This window comes from Mobula birostris, chromosome 9 (genome assembly GCF_030028105.1).
Source record: "Mobula birostris isolate sMobBir1 chromosome 9, sMobBir1.hap1, whole genome shotgun sequence".
Classification (NCBI taxonomy): Eukaryota; Metazoa; Chordata; class Chondrichthyes; order Myliobatiformes; family Myliobatidae; genus Mobula; species Mobula birostris.
The window spans coordinates 36,446,460-36,464,509 of NC_092378.1; the positions used below are offsets into that span (position 1 = coordinate 36,446,460).

At 40.5% G+C, this 18,050-nt stretch overlaps 1 protein-coding gene across 2 annotated transcripts in view; it reads left to right on the plus strand.

Moving 5' to 3' along the window:
• The window catches only part of kiaa0930, a 101,073-nt gene that overhangs the window by 11,434 nt on the left and 71,589 nt on the right, over positions 1-18,050 (plus strand). Inside the window, exon 1 of one of the 2 annotated variants that reach the window (XM_072267826.1) lies at positions 11,489-11,537. The exons of the other annotated variant lie outside the window; for it this stretch is intronic. The gene's annotated coding sequence lies outside the window, so the exon portion shown is untranslated. Of the gene's footprint in view, positions 1-11,488; positions 11,538-18,050 lie in introns of those variants that run through there. 2 annotated transcript variants of the gene reach the window in all.

Below are 18,050 nucleotides of genomic sequence, written 5' to 3' on the forward strand. Positions count from 1 at the left end.
TTGGAGCTGCCAGTTCAGGGTGTTTGTCCAGACACTACCTCGCTAGTTGCAGTCTTCGTGGATATTTTTTGATGTTCCTTGCTGAATTAAGGTGGTGCTGTGTTTAAATTTCCAGCAGTAATCTTTTCATCAAATTGTTTTTAAATTCTTTAGAAGCTGTCACTGCCAGGAGATCCAAAGATCACTGGCTTTGTAAAGCACATTCTTCACAACCTGGGAGCCCCTAAGGCACAGTGGTGAGAATTCCAGTGAGAAAGTGTGAATATTCACATCAAATAAAGTTGAGAACGGAAGAAAAATTCCAACAGGAGGACTTTGAAGTAAAAGTGCAGAATTGCACCCACTGCAAATTTTAAAAAAATTATGCAGAATATTTAAAATAATTTAAAGGAAGAAAATTGGACTACAAGAACATGCTAGTCAAAAATATTAAAATGACTAAGAGAATTTTTTTATTGACTATAACAAAGTGAGCATTATTTCCATAGGAAGTGAGCTTGGGGAATTAATAATAGAAGACAAGTAGATCGCAGATGAATTGGTCACATTTCAGGATTGTCTAATGTCATTTCCAGTACGCAAGTGTAAAGGAGAACAAAATAATTGTTACAGTGGATCTGATGCAGCATATAAAAAGACACACTAAGATAAAGAGCACATAAATTTAAAAAACACAATAAATATAAATAGATGAGATGGTTTATATTAGATTAGATTAGATTATGACACGCAGTCCGCTTTTATTGGCATTTAGTAATGCATGCATTAAGAAATGATACAATGTATACAGAGATTTATGGAGCTCCGTGTTGGAACTGGCTGAATCCACAACCCTCTGAAGCTTCTTGCGATCCTATGTACTGGAGCTGCTAATTCAGGTGCTTCTCCAGATACTACGTTACTGTTTACAGATTTGCCGTCTTTGTGGATATTTCTTTGAGTGTTTTGCTGTATTAATGTGGTGTTGAATTTAAAGCTCCAGCAGTAACTTTTTCATTAAATTGTTCTTAAGTTCTTTAGAAGTTGGTTCACTGTATGTCCAGTACATGAAGTGAGGCAAGATGCAGGAGTACCTCTGCATAAGGTGACTCTGACAGGAAGTGGTAAAGTAGTGGTGGTGGGGTGGGTTAGTGGGTGGAGGTGTTGATCAGCCTTCTTGAGGAAAGTAACTGTGTTTGAGTCTGGTGGTCCTGGTGTGGATGCTACGTAGCCTCCTCCCTGATAGGAGTGGGAGAAACAGTCCATGAGCAGGGTGGGTGGGATCCTTCATGATATTGCTGGCCTTTCTCCAGTACCTGTCTGCATATATGCCCTTGATGGTGGGTAGGCGGGTGCTGGTGATGTGTTGGGCAGTTTTAACTACCTGTTCTAAAGCCTTCCTGTCCACCGCAGTGCAATTTCTGTGCCATGCAGTGATGCAACATGTAGGATGCTCCCTACTGTGCATCTGTATATGGTTGTGAGTAATGATGTGCATAGTCCAGCTCTCTTCAGCCTCCACAGAAAGTGGAGGCATTGCCGAGCTTTCCTGATAGAGTTCTGGAACCATGAGAGGTTGTGCGAGATGTGCACTCCCAGAAGTTTGAAACTGCTCGTAGCTTCCACTGCTGTGCTGCTGATGTAAAGAGGGGTGTGAGTGGTATGAGTTCTCCTGAAGTTGATAACTATCTCCTTTGTCTTGTTGACATGAGGAAGAGGTAATTTACCTTGCACCAAGCCTTGAGCTCTTCCTTGTCCTCTCTGTAGACCATCTCATCATTGTTGGTGATGAGCCCCACACTGTTGTGTCAGTGGCAAACTCGACAATGTGACTACTCAGACTCCAGTCACGCGGTTCGTACTGGTCTTCTCAGTAGAAGATATTAGTCATGGGTCAGAAATAGCTGTAAATCAGGAATTCTAATGGAAGGGGAAACATGGGGAAACGTACAATCACCAAGGTGATGGCAGTGAGCAAATAGGCTGACAAGAAATTGAGTTGTACTGGATCATAACCTCTTAAAAGAAGCAGCTACTGAGGTGATTCATTGGTTTTAATTCTTGCATCCCAAATTCTCTTGATTTGGGAAGATTCTTCGAGATTGGAAAATAAAATATATTATTTTCCTCAAAAAGGAAGAAATGGAAAGCAAGAAAGTAGAGACCTATTAGCCGAGCTTTAATCATAGAGAAAACGTTGGAAGCTCTTGTGAAAGATCTTGTAGCAGGACACAGTAATCAAGTAGGGTCAAGGTGGTTTTGTGAAAGGGATTTCATTACTCATTTTACTGGAGTTCTTTGAAGAAGTAGTATGTATCATTTATAAAGGAGAATGGATTTGATGAGGTAGCTTGCCAAAGGTTATTTGGAAAATAAAAGTTCACAGTTTAGGGAATAATATTGACTGCCTATGAGGCAACAATAGGCACAAAAGTCCTTTTTTCGATTATCAAGATGTAATAAGTGTGTGGCACAGGGATTAATGCTGGGGTCAGCTTTTTACAACTTAAATAAATGACTTGACACTAACTGAAGGTTTGGTTACTAAATCTGCTTATGACACGAATGAAAACACGAGGAATTCTGCAGATGCTGGAAATTCAAGCAACACACATCAAAGTTGCTGGTGAACGCAGCAGGCCAGGCAGCATCTCTAGGAAGAGGTACACTCAACGGTTCGGGCCGAGACGCCCGAAACATCGACTGTACCTCTTCCTAGAGATGCTGCCTGGCCTGCTGCGTTCACCAGCAACTTTGATGTGTGATGACACAAATGAATAGGTATTTGTGAAGAATAAAGAAGGAGGTTACAAAGGAAGATTAAGCAAGTAGGCAAAAGTCTGGCAAATGAAATGTAATGTGGCACAATCTAAATTTGTTCATCCTTTCAGAGAAATTGATCATTGTTTAAAAAAAGCTTCTCTGAATGGTGCAAGTTTGCAGAGCACTGGAGGGCAATGGCCTGCATGTCCTAGTGCATGATTCAACAAAGGCTGGCAAGTAGACATTGCAAGTAATGGTGAGACTGACAATGTTGTTGCTATTGCTCTGTGAATTTAAAGGAAATATGGCATAAGACTATTATGTACCCTGAGCACTTATCAACAACTAGAGACCAAAGAACTTGTTTATGTGCTGTATCTCTCTGCCTCCAATGTTGGTCAACTTAAATCAATTTCCCCTCCATTCCCAGCATCTTGATGTCTACCTAAAAGCCTCTTAAACATCATTACTGTATCTGGTCCAGTGCCAGCCTGTGCAGCTCATACCAGGCACCTACCACCCTGTGTATTTTAATAAAGCTTGCCTCGTACATCTCCTTTAAATTATTTGCCCCTCAACTATGTGTATATGCATGGTATCTAGCACTTGAGTTAAGAATTGAATTGACTTTATTCCTTACATCCTTCACATACATGAGGAGTAAAAATCTTTACGTTACATCTCTGTCTAAATGTGCATTGTACAAATTATAGTAATTTGTAATAAATAGTATGTACATTAAGGTATACAGCAGAGCAGTCAATATAGCTTAGAAATACAATTGTGTCAGCGTAAATTAATCAGTCTGATGGCCTGGTGGAAGAAGCTGTGCCGGAGCCTGTTGGTCCTGGCTTTTCTACCCTCGGAGAAGGACTTTGACTGTCTACCTACCTATGCCTCTCATAATTTTAAAAACTTCTCTCAGGTCTCCCCTCAACCTCCAACACTCTAGAATAGAACACGGACCGGGATTGAACTGGGTCAGTAGAGCTGTGAGACAGCAACTCTGCTTGCTCTACTATTGTGCCATCCCATAAGAATTGGAGGTCTAATTGAAATAATTTGGGCATTGATAACATAAATAATGAGAGGCTGTTTCTTCGGATACAGTTGTAGAAGAACTGAGATAAAACAATTCCTTCACAGAGGTATTTTGAATTTTTAGGTGTCACTGCGATATTAATTTCTGATCCATTAATTGGATCAAAACCCTGAACAAAGGTTTCCAATAACCTTCTAATTGAGAACAGTCACAGGCAGTCACAGTCACTCGTGCAAGCAGACAGTGTGTGATCGGTTCATCCTCGGCTCCATCATCTGGTTTCCTATCGTTTTTAATCTGAAAACTTCTCATCCAAGTGCTAAAGCATCCATCTGTACTGTCTTGGCCCCTCCAGGCTTGGACGGCCACACTCCCTAAGGTAGTGTTACTGGTACTATTATTCTGCCCCTGCACTTCAGCTGGAGATTTGCACTATTTATCTTTTTGAATTTACCCATCCAATTAAAGAGACAGAAGCTTAGTTAACTTCCACCACACAGACGTGGACACGTCATTCTTTAAATGCTCATGTACCTCAGTAAGTTGGTTGACGGAGCTGATACCATGTACTAGTGCAGGCTGGCCAGTAAATAAATGTTCAACTCAAGGTATTGATGCTATACTTCCCAAGAGGTGGTTCTACTATCCCAGAGCCATAGAAACAAAATCTAGGAGTGACCAAACTGATCAATAATTTCCCTCCAGGAAGATGAGAAGGAGCTTCAGAAACAGCTTCAGCAAAAGCACACGATCTTTTTCATATCTTGCTAAAACTAGATTTTGATGTTGAGAATATTTTATCAACATCAATATCATACTGATGTTCCAAAAGTGAATACATCTTCAAAGGTTCCAAAAGTGATGTGAATTAAAGTGTATTTGAAAGGCCAAGTGTGAAGCAGATAAAGAATGCAACATACAGAAGGACCAGGCTTCACATATAATCCACCGTGCAGACATAAATCCCTCCAATCCTTTCTAATTTTATCTACAGTACTGTGCAAAAGTCTCAGGCACATATATATAGCTAGGGTGCCTGATTCTCATATGGGTCTCTGTTGTGGACTGAGAGTGGGAAGGGGCAGGGAGAGGGGAATCATGGTTGGGGAAAGGGGAAGGGAGCGGGAAGCACCAGAGAGGCATTCTGTAATGATCAATAATCCAATTGTTTGTAATCAAGTTACCTTCCCTGGTGTCTCAAGGGTGCGTTTATACCTGCGCCACCCCCGCTCTGGCATTCCTTCTCTGCTTCCTGTTCCGCAGCCCACTAGTGGCACCCCACCCTCACTACTCCCAATATTCTTTGCCACCATCGGATTTACAAACTCGTTCTCCGCTTCACATTGATAAATACAACACTGTTAAAAGGTATTAGGCACCCTACCTATACACAGTACATGTGCCTATTGTCATGTATAATTATTACTAGGTGCCAGTTCTTAACCCTCAAATGTCAGATTAAGTTCTGTGACTCCCTCTCTTTCAGTGCTGCAATACGTAGTTTGGATCAGGGCTTCCCACAGACCGCATGCTTAATGATACCAGTCTATGGGAGTTCCTGGATTAGATGGTATGCCTTTGGACATGTCACTGACTCCTCAAAGTCCCTTTAACCATTTCATATAGTGCTGCTTGTCCTAAGCCTGATCTTTAGGGCAGAATCAAAATCAGGTTTAATATCACTGGCATATGTCTTGAAATTTGTTAACTTTGCAGCAGCAGTACAATAAAATACATGATAAGCATAGGAAAGAAGTTGAATTACAGTAAGTATGTATATGTATATTAAATAGGTAAAATACCTAGGACAAAAACAGAAATTAAAAGAAGTAGTGAGGTAGTGTTCATGGGTTCAATGTCCATTTAGGAATCGGATGGCAGAGGGGCAGAAGCTGTCCCTGAATCACTGAGTGTGTGGCTTCAAGCTTCTGTACCTCCTTCCTGATGGTAACAGTGAGAAGGGGGCATGTCTTGCATAGTGGGGGTCCTTAACAATGGACGCTGCCTTTCCGAGGCACCGTTCCTTGTAGATATCCTGGATACTACAGAGGATTCATTATTAACACATGCTAATGAGCGATAAAATTGGTCACATTACCTAATACATAACACCTTTCAGTTTCCTGTCGATCTTGCCAAAAGGCTAGTGTCCAGAATTTTACTTATGTGTACAGTTCTCCATTTAAAAATATCTGCTTGTTTAAGGACACATTTCCAAGAGAAAGCAGTCAATAATTTATTCCAAATCCTTGCTTGGTCTTTAATATGATTTTATTTGCACGTAATTATTAAATGCCTAACAATTAACTGGATGAGTCTGTTTGGTAATGAGATTTTATGTTTTCTTTAAAATCTGAATTGCTATGAATGCTTCCCTAGGCTCCCTGAGCAAGGGTTTGCTATCCAATGTAGTGTTTTTACTAGTCCATGCACTAAACAATGAACAGGGATTTCCTTAATCACCTCAGAGTGACCTACAAATATCTGCGGGCTGTTTCCCTTGACTCTGTGCGAGTTGTTCGAACAATTTGTGTTTCCAAGCCGCTGATTCAAATTTGTATTTCCAGAGCCAGCTGATATTAAACTTCTGGTTAAGTCTGCACATGAACCTCCTTGCTCACACTCTCTCCTGTGTTATCCGTGGCGTCACTGAGTGTATTTAATGCCGATATTGATCGAATATTTTTTAGGGAAACTAAGGGTCAAAGTTCTTGTTGCATTTTTGTTTTTTTCTGTGCGCTTAGAGGGGGATTTGGGGGCCATTGTTCTTGTTGCATTTCATGCAGGGTAGGGGTTTTGGGGCTTGATGATTGTGTCACCGTTCCTTCTTGTGCGGTTGGGGGGGAGGGTTGCTGTTTCTCTCTGAACTAACTTTAATGGTTTTTCTTTGTTTCGTGGCTAGCTGGAGAAGGAGGATCTCAGAGTTGTATCCTGCATATATACTTCGATAATAAATGAGCCTTTTAAATCATGGGATGTGGGAATTAGACAGAGGACTGGATCCAAATCAAAGGATTAGCCATGATCTTGTTAAATGTTAGAACAATCCAGAGAGCTGTATACCCTTCTCCTATTTCTTGTATTCGTAAGATAATGAATGAGTCTGGTCTTTGAGTGGAATATGATTTGGTTTTTCAAAGAAGGTTTACATTCTCAGTTCCAGGATAGATAAACTCACAGATACTACAGAATTCAGAAAGGATTTAAGAATGGAGGTAGGTAGGAGTTTAAGACAGAGCTGATTCCAGTAATAAAAACACTTAGCCCCTCTTCAGGCAATTAACCTGAGGCTGCCAGGGATTTTATGAAGAAATGAAGCCCAACAATATTCTTACACATAAACTCTTAATGATAGGACGCACAAGTGGAATTTCAGTTCCCTCAGCATGCAGTAGATTCTCAAGCAGAAGTTTTTGTTCTCTGATATCCTTTGGGATTATGGAGAAAAGAAATGTGATGCATCTCAAGGTAAATTTTATCTAAATATTACAAATGTTTGTACTTCTATTGAAATAGCAACATTAACTAGAAACTGGAAGGCCTGCCACATCAGGTTTTGTTGGAATACATTAGCAAACCCCAATAGGACGTCACTCCAGAAACCACAGAACATCTGCTATTTCTCTCTGCCAACCTTGGAATTCACCCACAGAACTTAAATCCCATATCAGAATGAGATTTCAGGATGCATTGTATTTCTTCCCATCTGCTGTTTTCTTTGAGTATCCAATTACCATTACAGAAGTGAAAATTAGGGAGGAAAAACATCAAAAGCATTGAGAAAAGGAAGGAAAGATTTGTATTTGACTAGTTTTGAAAATTAGAAAAGTTCAGCTTCTGAACAAGTCTTAGGGAAGCCAAGAAAAGTTGATATTTTGCACTAATTGACACTTTATAATACTTACAGTAGCTTGGCATTTCATGCAGACAAATGGCAATGGACCAATGTGAACTACATCACTAAGCCTATTCCATTGGCAGCTTCCTTAATGTAATGCTAATTAACATTGGAAGAATTATGAATTAGTTTTTATTACCTCCCTCAACTACCCATCATTCCCTTTAATGTATTTTGCAGATTTAAGGCTTTTCTTTTAGCAAATATGAGTCAATCTGTGTATGACGACAACAAACGATTTTAGTAAATTTACTTGTGCATAGTTTCATTGTATCACAGAATTGTAATGGCACAGAAGAACCTAGTTAGTCCTTCGATCATCTGCTGGCTCCAATGAGGATATTTGCAACCATTGCAAATTTCAGCACCTTAAATATATATAGGTCCCTATTGTCCAACATTGACGGTCAGCCATATCAGATGCGTTGGGAATCCAGTTTGTGATAAACCATGTCTGTGTGGTTGGTAAAAATCCAAGCATAGACTCTCATGTTACAGGGCATGTGATCTTTGTACTCAAGTTCAAGTTCAGTCACCTGACTGTAAATATATACAACCAAATGAAACAATGTTCCTCCGGACCATGGTGCACCTACTAAACTTGTATCATGCAGCACAAATAAGTTAACAAAATCTAGTTCAAAGTAGATGTAATGAACACCACAGGTAAACAGTAAACAGCTCATTGTTCTCATGACAAGACCTCAATGGTGGCAAGGTGTACATTAATCTCACAGCCTGAGGTAAGAAGCTGTTACCCAGACTGGCAGTCCTAGTCCTAATGCTCCTGTACCTCCTTCCTGATGGTAGTGGGTCAAAGAGACTGTGGGATGGGTGGTAGGGATCCTCAACAACTCTTATTTGTATGGTGAATGCTTGTATATATTTGTATGGTTTGTTGATAAAAAATTGAAAACAGAATCTGTGCATGTGTGTTTCCATTATGTTTCTTTCAGAATATTATTGAGTGTTTAAAATCATGACTCATGTGGTTAGTATATGCTTTATATAAATAAAGCTTACCCTCCTATTTGTATTGAATTTCCTAAACAATAAAATCCTGTTAACTTTCATAATTTGCTACTATATTTTTGTGAATCATGCACTAATATGCTCAGATCCTTTTGTATCTAAGTTCTGCAGTCTCTTGCCATTTTCCCTGCCAAAATGGATATTCTCCCACCTTTGCCAGATATTTGCCCATTCACTTAATCTATGGATATCCCTTTCGTAGCTTACCTATGTTTCGTACCACTCATGGTTCATCTGGATTTAATTACTAGTTTCTACAGCCAGTCAGGCAATGCCTGTGAAGGGAAAAACAGCCACTTATTTGAAAGTCAAAGTAAATTTATTATGAAAGTACATATTCGTTACCGTATATGACCCTGAGATTCATTTTCTTGCAGCATTTACAGGAAAATGAAGAAATAAACCAGAATTCATGAAAACTATACATGAAAAAACTGACGATCAATGTGAGAAAGAAGACAAATCAGGACTTCTAGAAGGGGAAGTTGAAGGAACACACGCTAATCCTCGTCGAGGGATCAGCAGTGGATAGGGGGAGCAGTTTCAAGTTCCTGGGTGTCAGCATCTCTAACAATCTATCCCAGGCCCAACATATTGATGCATTTATAAACAATGCATGACAGTGGCTATATTTCATTAGGAGTTTAAAGAGATTTTGTATATCACCAAATTGCAATTTTCTACAGATGTACCATGAGAGCATTCTGACTGTTTACAGCACTATCTGGTATGGAGAAGCTCTGCACAGGATCAGTAAAAGCTGCAGAAAGTTGCAAACTCAGCCAGCTCCATCATGGGCACTAGCCTCCCCAACATTGAGGACATCTTCAAAATACAAGATAAAGGTCCAGCTTCGATCTCTGAAAAGCCACCTCACATGCAGAGTGGCAATTCTGGAGCAAATGTGAACCATTGAAGGATGCTCAACAACTGTGGCAGAACTTGAATGCAATCACTTCCTACAAAGTGAAATCAAATGACGTAGGTGCAAACAGGGTTTCATTCCCAGATAAGCTCAATGCCTCATGTGCTCACTTTGACCATCAAAACACAGAGGCACCTTTACAAGCTGTCATCCGGTGACCCTGTGATCTCAGACTCTGAGCTCGACGTGAGAGCACCTTCAGGAGGTGAACCCACAGAAAGCATCTAGCCCAGAAGGGGTAACTAAAGACCTGTGCTGATCAACTGGCTGGAGTGTTCACCGAAAACCTTAACCTCTTGCTTCAGCAGTCTGGGGTGCCCACTTGCTTAAGCAGGCATCAATTATACCGGTGCCTAAGAAGAACGTGGTAACCTGAAGATTTAGCATGTCATCTAAAACATTGATGAACTTCTATAGTTGTGCAGTGGAGAGTAAACTGACTGGTTGCATCACAGCCTGGTATGGAAACACCAATGCCCTTGAATGGAAATGTCTACAAGAAGTCGTGGATATATCCTAGTCCATCATGGGTAAAGCCCTCCCCACCATTGAGTACATCTACACTGCTGTTGCAGGAAAGAAGCATCCATCATCAAAGGCCCTCACCATCCAAGTCGTGCTCTTTTCTCACTGCTGCCATCAGGAAGAAGGTAAAGGAGCCTCAGGACCTACACCACCAGGTTCAGGAACAGTTATCATCCCACAATCATGAGGCTCTTGAACTAGAGGTGATAACTCAATCAACTTCACTTGCACCATCACCGAACTTTTCCCACAACCTGTCTTCTCTATCATTTTGGATCTCCCCCTCCCCCTCCCACTTTCAAATCTCTTACTAGCTCTTCCTTCAGTTAGTCCTGACGAAGAGTCTCAGCCCGAAACGTCGACTGTACCTCTTCCTAGAGATGCTGCCTGGCCTGCTGCATTCACCAACAACTTTGATGTGTGTTGTTCCCACAACCTATGGACTCAATTTCAAGGACTCTACAATTCACTTTCTCAATGCTTATTTATTATTTTTTTTTCTAGTTTTGTATTTGTAGTTTGTTGTCCACCCAATTGAGTATGGTCTTTCATTGATTCTGTCATGTTACTGTGAATGCCCACAAGAAAATGAATCTTGGGGTAGTATATAGTGACATATGTGTGCTGTACTTTGATAATAAATTTACTTTGAACTTCGACACTTATGTGCTGGTCCCAGGACAGATACTGACCTACTCCATCCCCATTCCCATAATGAGGACTGGCTCATGAACCTCCAGCTTCCTTTCCTGTAGTCAATAATCAGTTCTTTAGCTTTACTGTCTTGAATCTTCCTCCTATGTGCCGATGTGTCACTACCTTTCATTTGGCCAACTACAGTGCTGTCATCAACAAAATTAAACATGGCATTGGAGCTGGACATAGCCACACAGTCATGGCTACAAAATGAGTAGCTGGGGATAAGCACACAACCTGTGCTGATGGTGATTGTGGAGGAGATCTTGTTGCCAATCCAATCTGACTGGGGTCTTGAGGAGAGGAAGGGAAAATTGGGGTGGGGGGGTGCATGGTGAATAAAGCTTAAGAGTAACAGTAATCTATAAATGAAAATGAAACAGCATTTCAATGAAATATCTTCTGTGGGTTCCTGTATATTCATCCTACAAAAAGGTGCAAGAGTATGGGTCAGAGACCCTGAATGCCACTTAACGATGTGCTCTGATACTGAGCAGCAACACAACTATCAGCTGTGATTGATGATAATTTTACACTTAATTGTTTGTATTAATGTATTTTTTTTCAAACTGCAGTATTACAATGGCTGTACTATCAAACCAATCCTTCTTGATCACGTTTACTGTAAAATGCTGATTGCAAAGCAGAATGGACAGCTTGGGTAAACTAGTCAAGCGGTAAGAAAGTATACACTTGTTATTTCTGTTAAACGCAATAAGGATGTTTTGTTCATATAACTGAATGCATAAATACCTCTTTTGGTTAATGTAGTTTTTCAGTGCAGCAGTCTTTGATGTAATCATTTGCTTGTTTGTTTAACATTTAAATTAACTGAACTATTGTGGTCTGATGAAGGCAAGAGTGGGGGGATGAGCAATTGATCTGCAGGAAGAGGAAAATGAAATAAGTGTGAATGTGGCAGAAACAATTTAACAGCTTGTGGTTTACAGAGGAAAATAATTCTCCCCTCCATAGTTGCTGTCTGACCTGTTGAGTTCCTCCAACATGTTGTGTGTGTTGCCCCGGATTTCAACATCTGCAGAATCTCTTGTGTTTAAGTAATTTGGAGTTGCCATGTGTTTCACACAAGGACTGGAGATTGGTGACCAAGAAGGACTAAAATTCAGTGGAATTAGAAGATTTTCAGACATCTCAGAATAGATACTACAGTGTAAAGAACTTTGGTGGAGCAGGCAGGAGTTTAGTCCTAAAGGAAATCGAGAGCACTAATATCCTTGTGCCATTGTGAAACATTTTCTTTGTATGCATTTAGATCAACTTGAAAAAATTAGTTTAAGATAATTCTATGTCTAAACTGTCAGGAACATGTATGCTTTATGTGAGGAATGCTTTATTGCATACTTTACCACTATTATTGTGCTTGTATAAAAATCGTATGAGCAATTAAGCAAGAACAGACAGTCCCTGACCCACACACGGTTTCTGTTTCTCAGAAGTGACCATAAGCTGATTTCTCTATGTCAGGAATATTTTCTATAGTTATCCATATTGTATCAATCTATAATTTAATTTAATCAAATAGTTTTATCATCTCATCAGACGATACAGTCTGTAGTGAGACTGTGAGGATGGACAGGCAGATGATAAGGCAAAATTGCAGTGAGTGGATTGATGTGAAGTGTAACATGGGGTCAAAATCAAGAAGGGTGATGAATACAGGACTGAGGGTGTTACATTTGAATGCACGCGCTATATGAAATAAGATAGGTGATATTGTAGCACAGTTATGGATTGGTAGGTATGACGTTGTGGGCATTACTAAGACATACCTGTTAGATCACAGGTGATCTTCCAAGGAAACACCATACATTGAGAGGACAGACAGGTAGGCAGAGGGCTGGGGTGGCTCTATCTGTAAAAAATTAAATTAAATCCTTAGAAGGAGAAGACATAGGATTGCAAGATGTAGAATCCTTGTGGCTAGAGATAAGAAACTGCAAGGGGAAAAGAACCTGATGCAAGTTATGTACAGGCTCCCAAACAGTAGCCGCAATGTGGGATATAAATTTCAACGAGAAGCAGAAAAGGCATGCAATAAAAGTAATGATAAAATCATCATGGGGAATTTCAATATGCAGGTGGATTGCGAAAATCGAGTTGGTACTGGATCCCAAGAGAGGGAATTTGTAGAATGCTTATGAGATGGCTTGTTAGAGAAGATTGTGGTTGAGCCCACTAGGGGAAAGACAATAAAGTGTTGTGTAATGAATCAGATTTGATTAGGGATTTAAGGTCAAGGAACCCTTGCGAGACAGTGATCATAATTCACACTACAGTTTGAGAAGGAGAAGCTAAAATCATATGTATCAATGTTACGGTGGAGTAAAGGGGAATATAGACGCATAAGAGAGGAACACACATCAAAGTTGCTGGTGAATGCAGCAGGCCAGGCAGCATCTCTAGGAAGAGGTACAGTCGACATTTCAGGCCGAGACCCTTCGTCAGGACTAACTGAAGGAAGAGTTAGTAAGGGATTTGAAAGATCTTACTAACTCTTCCTTCAGTTAGTCCTGACGAAGGGTCTCGGCCTGAAACGTCGACTGTACCTCTTCCTAGAGATGCTGCCTGGCCTGCTGCATTCACCAGCAACTTTGATGTGTGTTGCTTGAATTTCCAGCATCTGCAGAATTCCTGTTGTTTGCATTTAAGAGTGGAGCTGGTCAATGTTGTTTGGAAGAGGACATTAGCAGGGATGATGGCAGAACTACAATTGCTTGAGTTTCTGGGGGCAGTTCAGAAGGCACAGGGTAGATACATCTCAAAGAAGAAGTATTCTGAAGAGAGGTGACGTACAAGGGAAGTCAACAACAACATAAACGCAAAAGAGAGGGCACATAATATAGCAAAAATTTGTGGGAAGTTAGAGGATTGGGAAGCTTTTAAAATCCAACAATAGGAAACTAAAAAAGCCATAAGGAGAGAAAAGGTGAAATATGAAGGAAAGCTAGCTAATAAAATAAGAGGATACCAAAATGTTTTTCTGATATATAAAGAACAAAAGAAAGATTACATCTGAGAGGTAGTAATGTCAGACAAAGAAATGCAGGTGAGCTTAATAAGTATTTTGCATTAGTCTTCACTGTGAAAGACCCAAGCAGTATGCCAGAAATTTGAGAATGTCAGAGGGCAGAAAAGCTATTACTGAGGAGAAGGTGCTTGGGAGCTGGTCTGAAGGTAAATTAGTGACCTAGACCAGATGCACAACACCCCAGGGTTCTGAAAGAGGTGGCTGAAGAGATTGTAGAGGTATCAGTAGTGATCTTTCGACAATTGCTAGATTCTGGAATGGTTCCAGAGGACTGGAAAATTACAAATATCACTCTCCTTTTTAAGAAGGAAGGAAGGTGGAAGAAAGGATATTACAGAAAGGTAAGTTATCCTGACCTCAGTGGTTCGGAAGATTTTGCAGTCCATTAGTCAGGGTGAGGTCTTGGGTTACTCTGAGGTGCGTGATAAAGTAGGCCAAAGTCAGCACGGTTTCCTTCAGGGGAAATCTTGCCTGGCAGATCTGTTGGAATTCTTTGAGGAAATAACAGGCAGGATGGACAAAGGAGAGTCAGTGGATGTTGTTTACTTGGATTTTAGGAAGGCCTTTGACAAGGTGTTGCACATGAGGCTGCTTAACAAGATAAGATCCCATAGTATTATTGGGAAGATACTAGCATTGTTTTTTTTTAACTGGCTAATTGGCAGGAGGCAATGAGTTGAAATAAAAGGGGCCTGTTCTGGTTGGCTGCCAGTGACAAGTGGTGTTCTGTAAGGATTGGTTCTTTTCATGTTATATGTAAATGATTAGGATGACAGAATTGATGTCTTTGTGGCCAAGTTTGCACATGATACAAAGATAGGTGGAGGGGCAGGTAGTGTTGAAGAAGCAGGCATCTGTAGAAGGACTTGGACAGATGGGGAGAATGGGCAAAGAAGTAGCAGATGGAATGTAGGGAATTGTATAGTCATGTACTTTGGTAGACTGTTTTCTAAATGGAGAAAACTGAAAAATCAGAGGTGCAAAGGGAAAGGAGGCCTTGTACAGGAAATGAAAGGCTTAATGTAGGAGGAGTGTTTGATGGCTCTAGGCCTGTACTCGCTGGAGTTTAGAAGAATGTGGGGGGATCTCACAGAAACCTATTGAGTATTGAAAGGCCCAGATAGAGTGGATGTGGAGAGGATGTATAGTGGGTGAGTCTAGGAGCAGAGGGCACAGCCTCAGAATAGAGGGATGTTCATCTAGAACAGAGATGAGAAGGAATTTCATCAGAGGGTGGTGAATCTGTGGAATTCGTTGCCAAGTCATTGAGTATATTTAAAGTGTAGGCTGATAAGTTGTTACTTAGTCAGGGTGTCAAAGTTACAGGGAAGAGGCAGGAGAATGGGATTGAGAGGGATAATAAATCAGCCACGATGAAATTGCAGAGCAGACTTGGGCCGAGTGGCCTAATTCTGCTCCTATATCTTATGATCTTATTATTCACCCTAATACTCACCACAGTTAAACTAGTGGAAAGTATACCACGTCCAATCACAAACACCATGAAACATTATTACAATTTTGAAAAATGCTTTAAAATGTCTGGGAGAACTTGCAGAAAGTTTTAAGTCAGGTTATCCATAACTTGGGGAACCCTTGTTGAAGGGGAGGTGGCAATAATACAGTGGGCACGCTAGGACAGAGTTTGTGGATTGTAGAAGTGGGCATTTTGTATGAATTAGTTTGTTTGGCCCCTAGAGCATAAATAATACAAATGGATAGGGCAAAAGGGCAGGTTTTGATTTTGACACATGATTAACTTGAATTGTTTCTTTGTATATCATTTGTTAAGTGCAAGATGGTTTAATCTACATTTTATTCAAAGAGAAGGAGTAAACCTCTTCTAGTCTGTAGATGCTACTCGGTGGGCTCTGTGCTGGATGTACTGGAGGAGATAACATGATACTGGCTGACTTTGGTCTTGATTTGTCTCATTTAAGTTGTACAGGTTCAATGTGGGTGTTTTGGAGGGAATTTTGATTAGTGTGAAAGCATTGTCAGTTTAGTTAAAATTTGATGCTTGAATCTGATATTTTCCTTACACATCTGCGTGCAGCCCCCCTTCAAGGGAGGCAACATTTACTTTCAAGAATCCTCACTGGGAGGTGAAAATGTTGGAAGCAGTAATGTGAGGGCAGTCACCAGCATCTAGAATTTACATCTTTTGTGGTTTATTTTGGATATAAATAAGATTACAGTAGCAGGAATAAAATGTCATTCATCCCTTTGATGTTACTGTCATTCAACAAAATTTTAGTTGATATTTTTCTGTCTCAACTCTGGCTCACTGCATTATCCACAAATCCTTGAAACCATATTTACTTAAAAACATCAGTCTTGGTCCTGTATATAAGACCGTAAGATAACGGAGCAGAATTAGGCCATTTGGCCCTTCAAGTCTGCCCTGCCATTTTATCATGGTTGATCTATTTCCCTTTCAGCCCCAAATTCCTGCCTTCTTCCTGTATCCCTTCATGCCTGACCAACCAAGAATCCATCAACCTCTGCCTTAAATATACATAAACTTGGCCTCCACAGCTGCTTATGGCAAAGAATTTCACAGATTCACAACTCTCTGGCGACAGAAATTCTTCCTCATCTCCTTTCTAAAAGGATGCTCCTCTATTCTGAAACTGTATCCTCTGGTCTTAGACTCTCACACCATAAGAAACACCCTCTCCACTGCACTCTATCAAAGCCTTTCACCATTCAATAGGTTTCAATAAGGTCACCCCTTATTCTTTTGAATTCTACTGAATACAGGCCCAAGGCCATCAAACACTCTTCATATGACAAACCATTCAATCTCGGAATTATTTTTGTGAGCCTCCTTTGATCCCGCTCCAGTTTCAGCACATATTTTCAAAGATAAGGGGCCTAAAACTGCTCATAATACTCCAAATGAGGCCTCACCAGTACTTTATAAAGTCCCAACACTACATCCTTGTTTTTATATTCTAGTCCTCTGGAAGTAAATGCTAACATCACATTTGCCTTCATTACCACTGACTCAACCTGCAAATTAACTTTTAGGGAGTCCTGCCTTGTGCCTCAGTTTTTTGTATTTTTTCTCCATATATAAAATAGTCAACCCTTTCATTTCATCTGCCAAAGTGAATGACCATAGACTTTCCAACACTGTATTCCATCTGCCACTTCTTTGCCCATTCTCCTAATCTGTCTAAGTCCTTCTGTAGCCTCTCTATTTCCTCAAAACTACCTGCCCCTCCACCAATCTTCATATCGTCTGCAAACTTGGCCATGAAGCCATCAATTCTATCATCCAAATTATTGACATATAACATAAAAAGAGTTGGTCCCAACACAGATCCCTGTGGAACAACCGGCAGTCAACCAGGAAAGGCTCCCTTTATTCCCACTCTTTTGCCTCCTGCCAATCAACCACTGCTTTCCCCATGTTAAAATCTTTCCTGTAATACCATGAGCTCACAGCTTGTTAAATGGACTCATGTGACACTTTGTCAACGGCCATCTGAAAATCCAAGTGCACAGCATCAACTAATTCTCCTTTGTCTGTCCTCCGTGTTGTTTCTTCAAAGAATTCCAACAGGTTTGTCATACAAGATTGAGGAAATCATGCTGACTATGGCCTATTTTATCATGTGCCACCAAGTACCTTGAAACCACATCCTTAATAATTGACTCCAACAACTTCCCAACCACTGAGATCAGACTATATTTTCCTTTCTTCTGCCTCTCTCCCTTTTTGGAAAGTGGAGTGACATTTGCAATTTTCCAGTCTTCCAGAACTATTCCAGAATCTAGTGATTCTTGAAAGATCATTCCTAATGCCTCCACGTTCTCTTCAGCCACCTCTTTCAGAACCCTGGAGTGTACACCATCTGGTCCAGGTAACTTATCTACCTTCAGACCTTTCAGTTTCTCAAGAAGCTTCTCTCTAGTAATGGTAACTTCATGCACTTCAAGACCCCGTGACACCTGGAACTTCCACCATACTGCTAGTGCCTTCCACAGTGAACACTGATGCAAAGTACTTATTCAGTTTGTCCGCCATTTCCTTGTCCCCCATTACTACCTCTCCAGCATCATTTTCCAGTGGTCCCATATCCACTTTCACCTCGCTTTTACACTTTAATGTACCAGAAGAAACTTTTGCTCT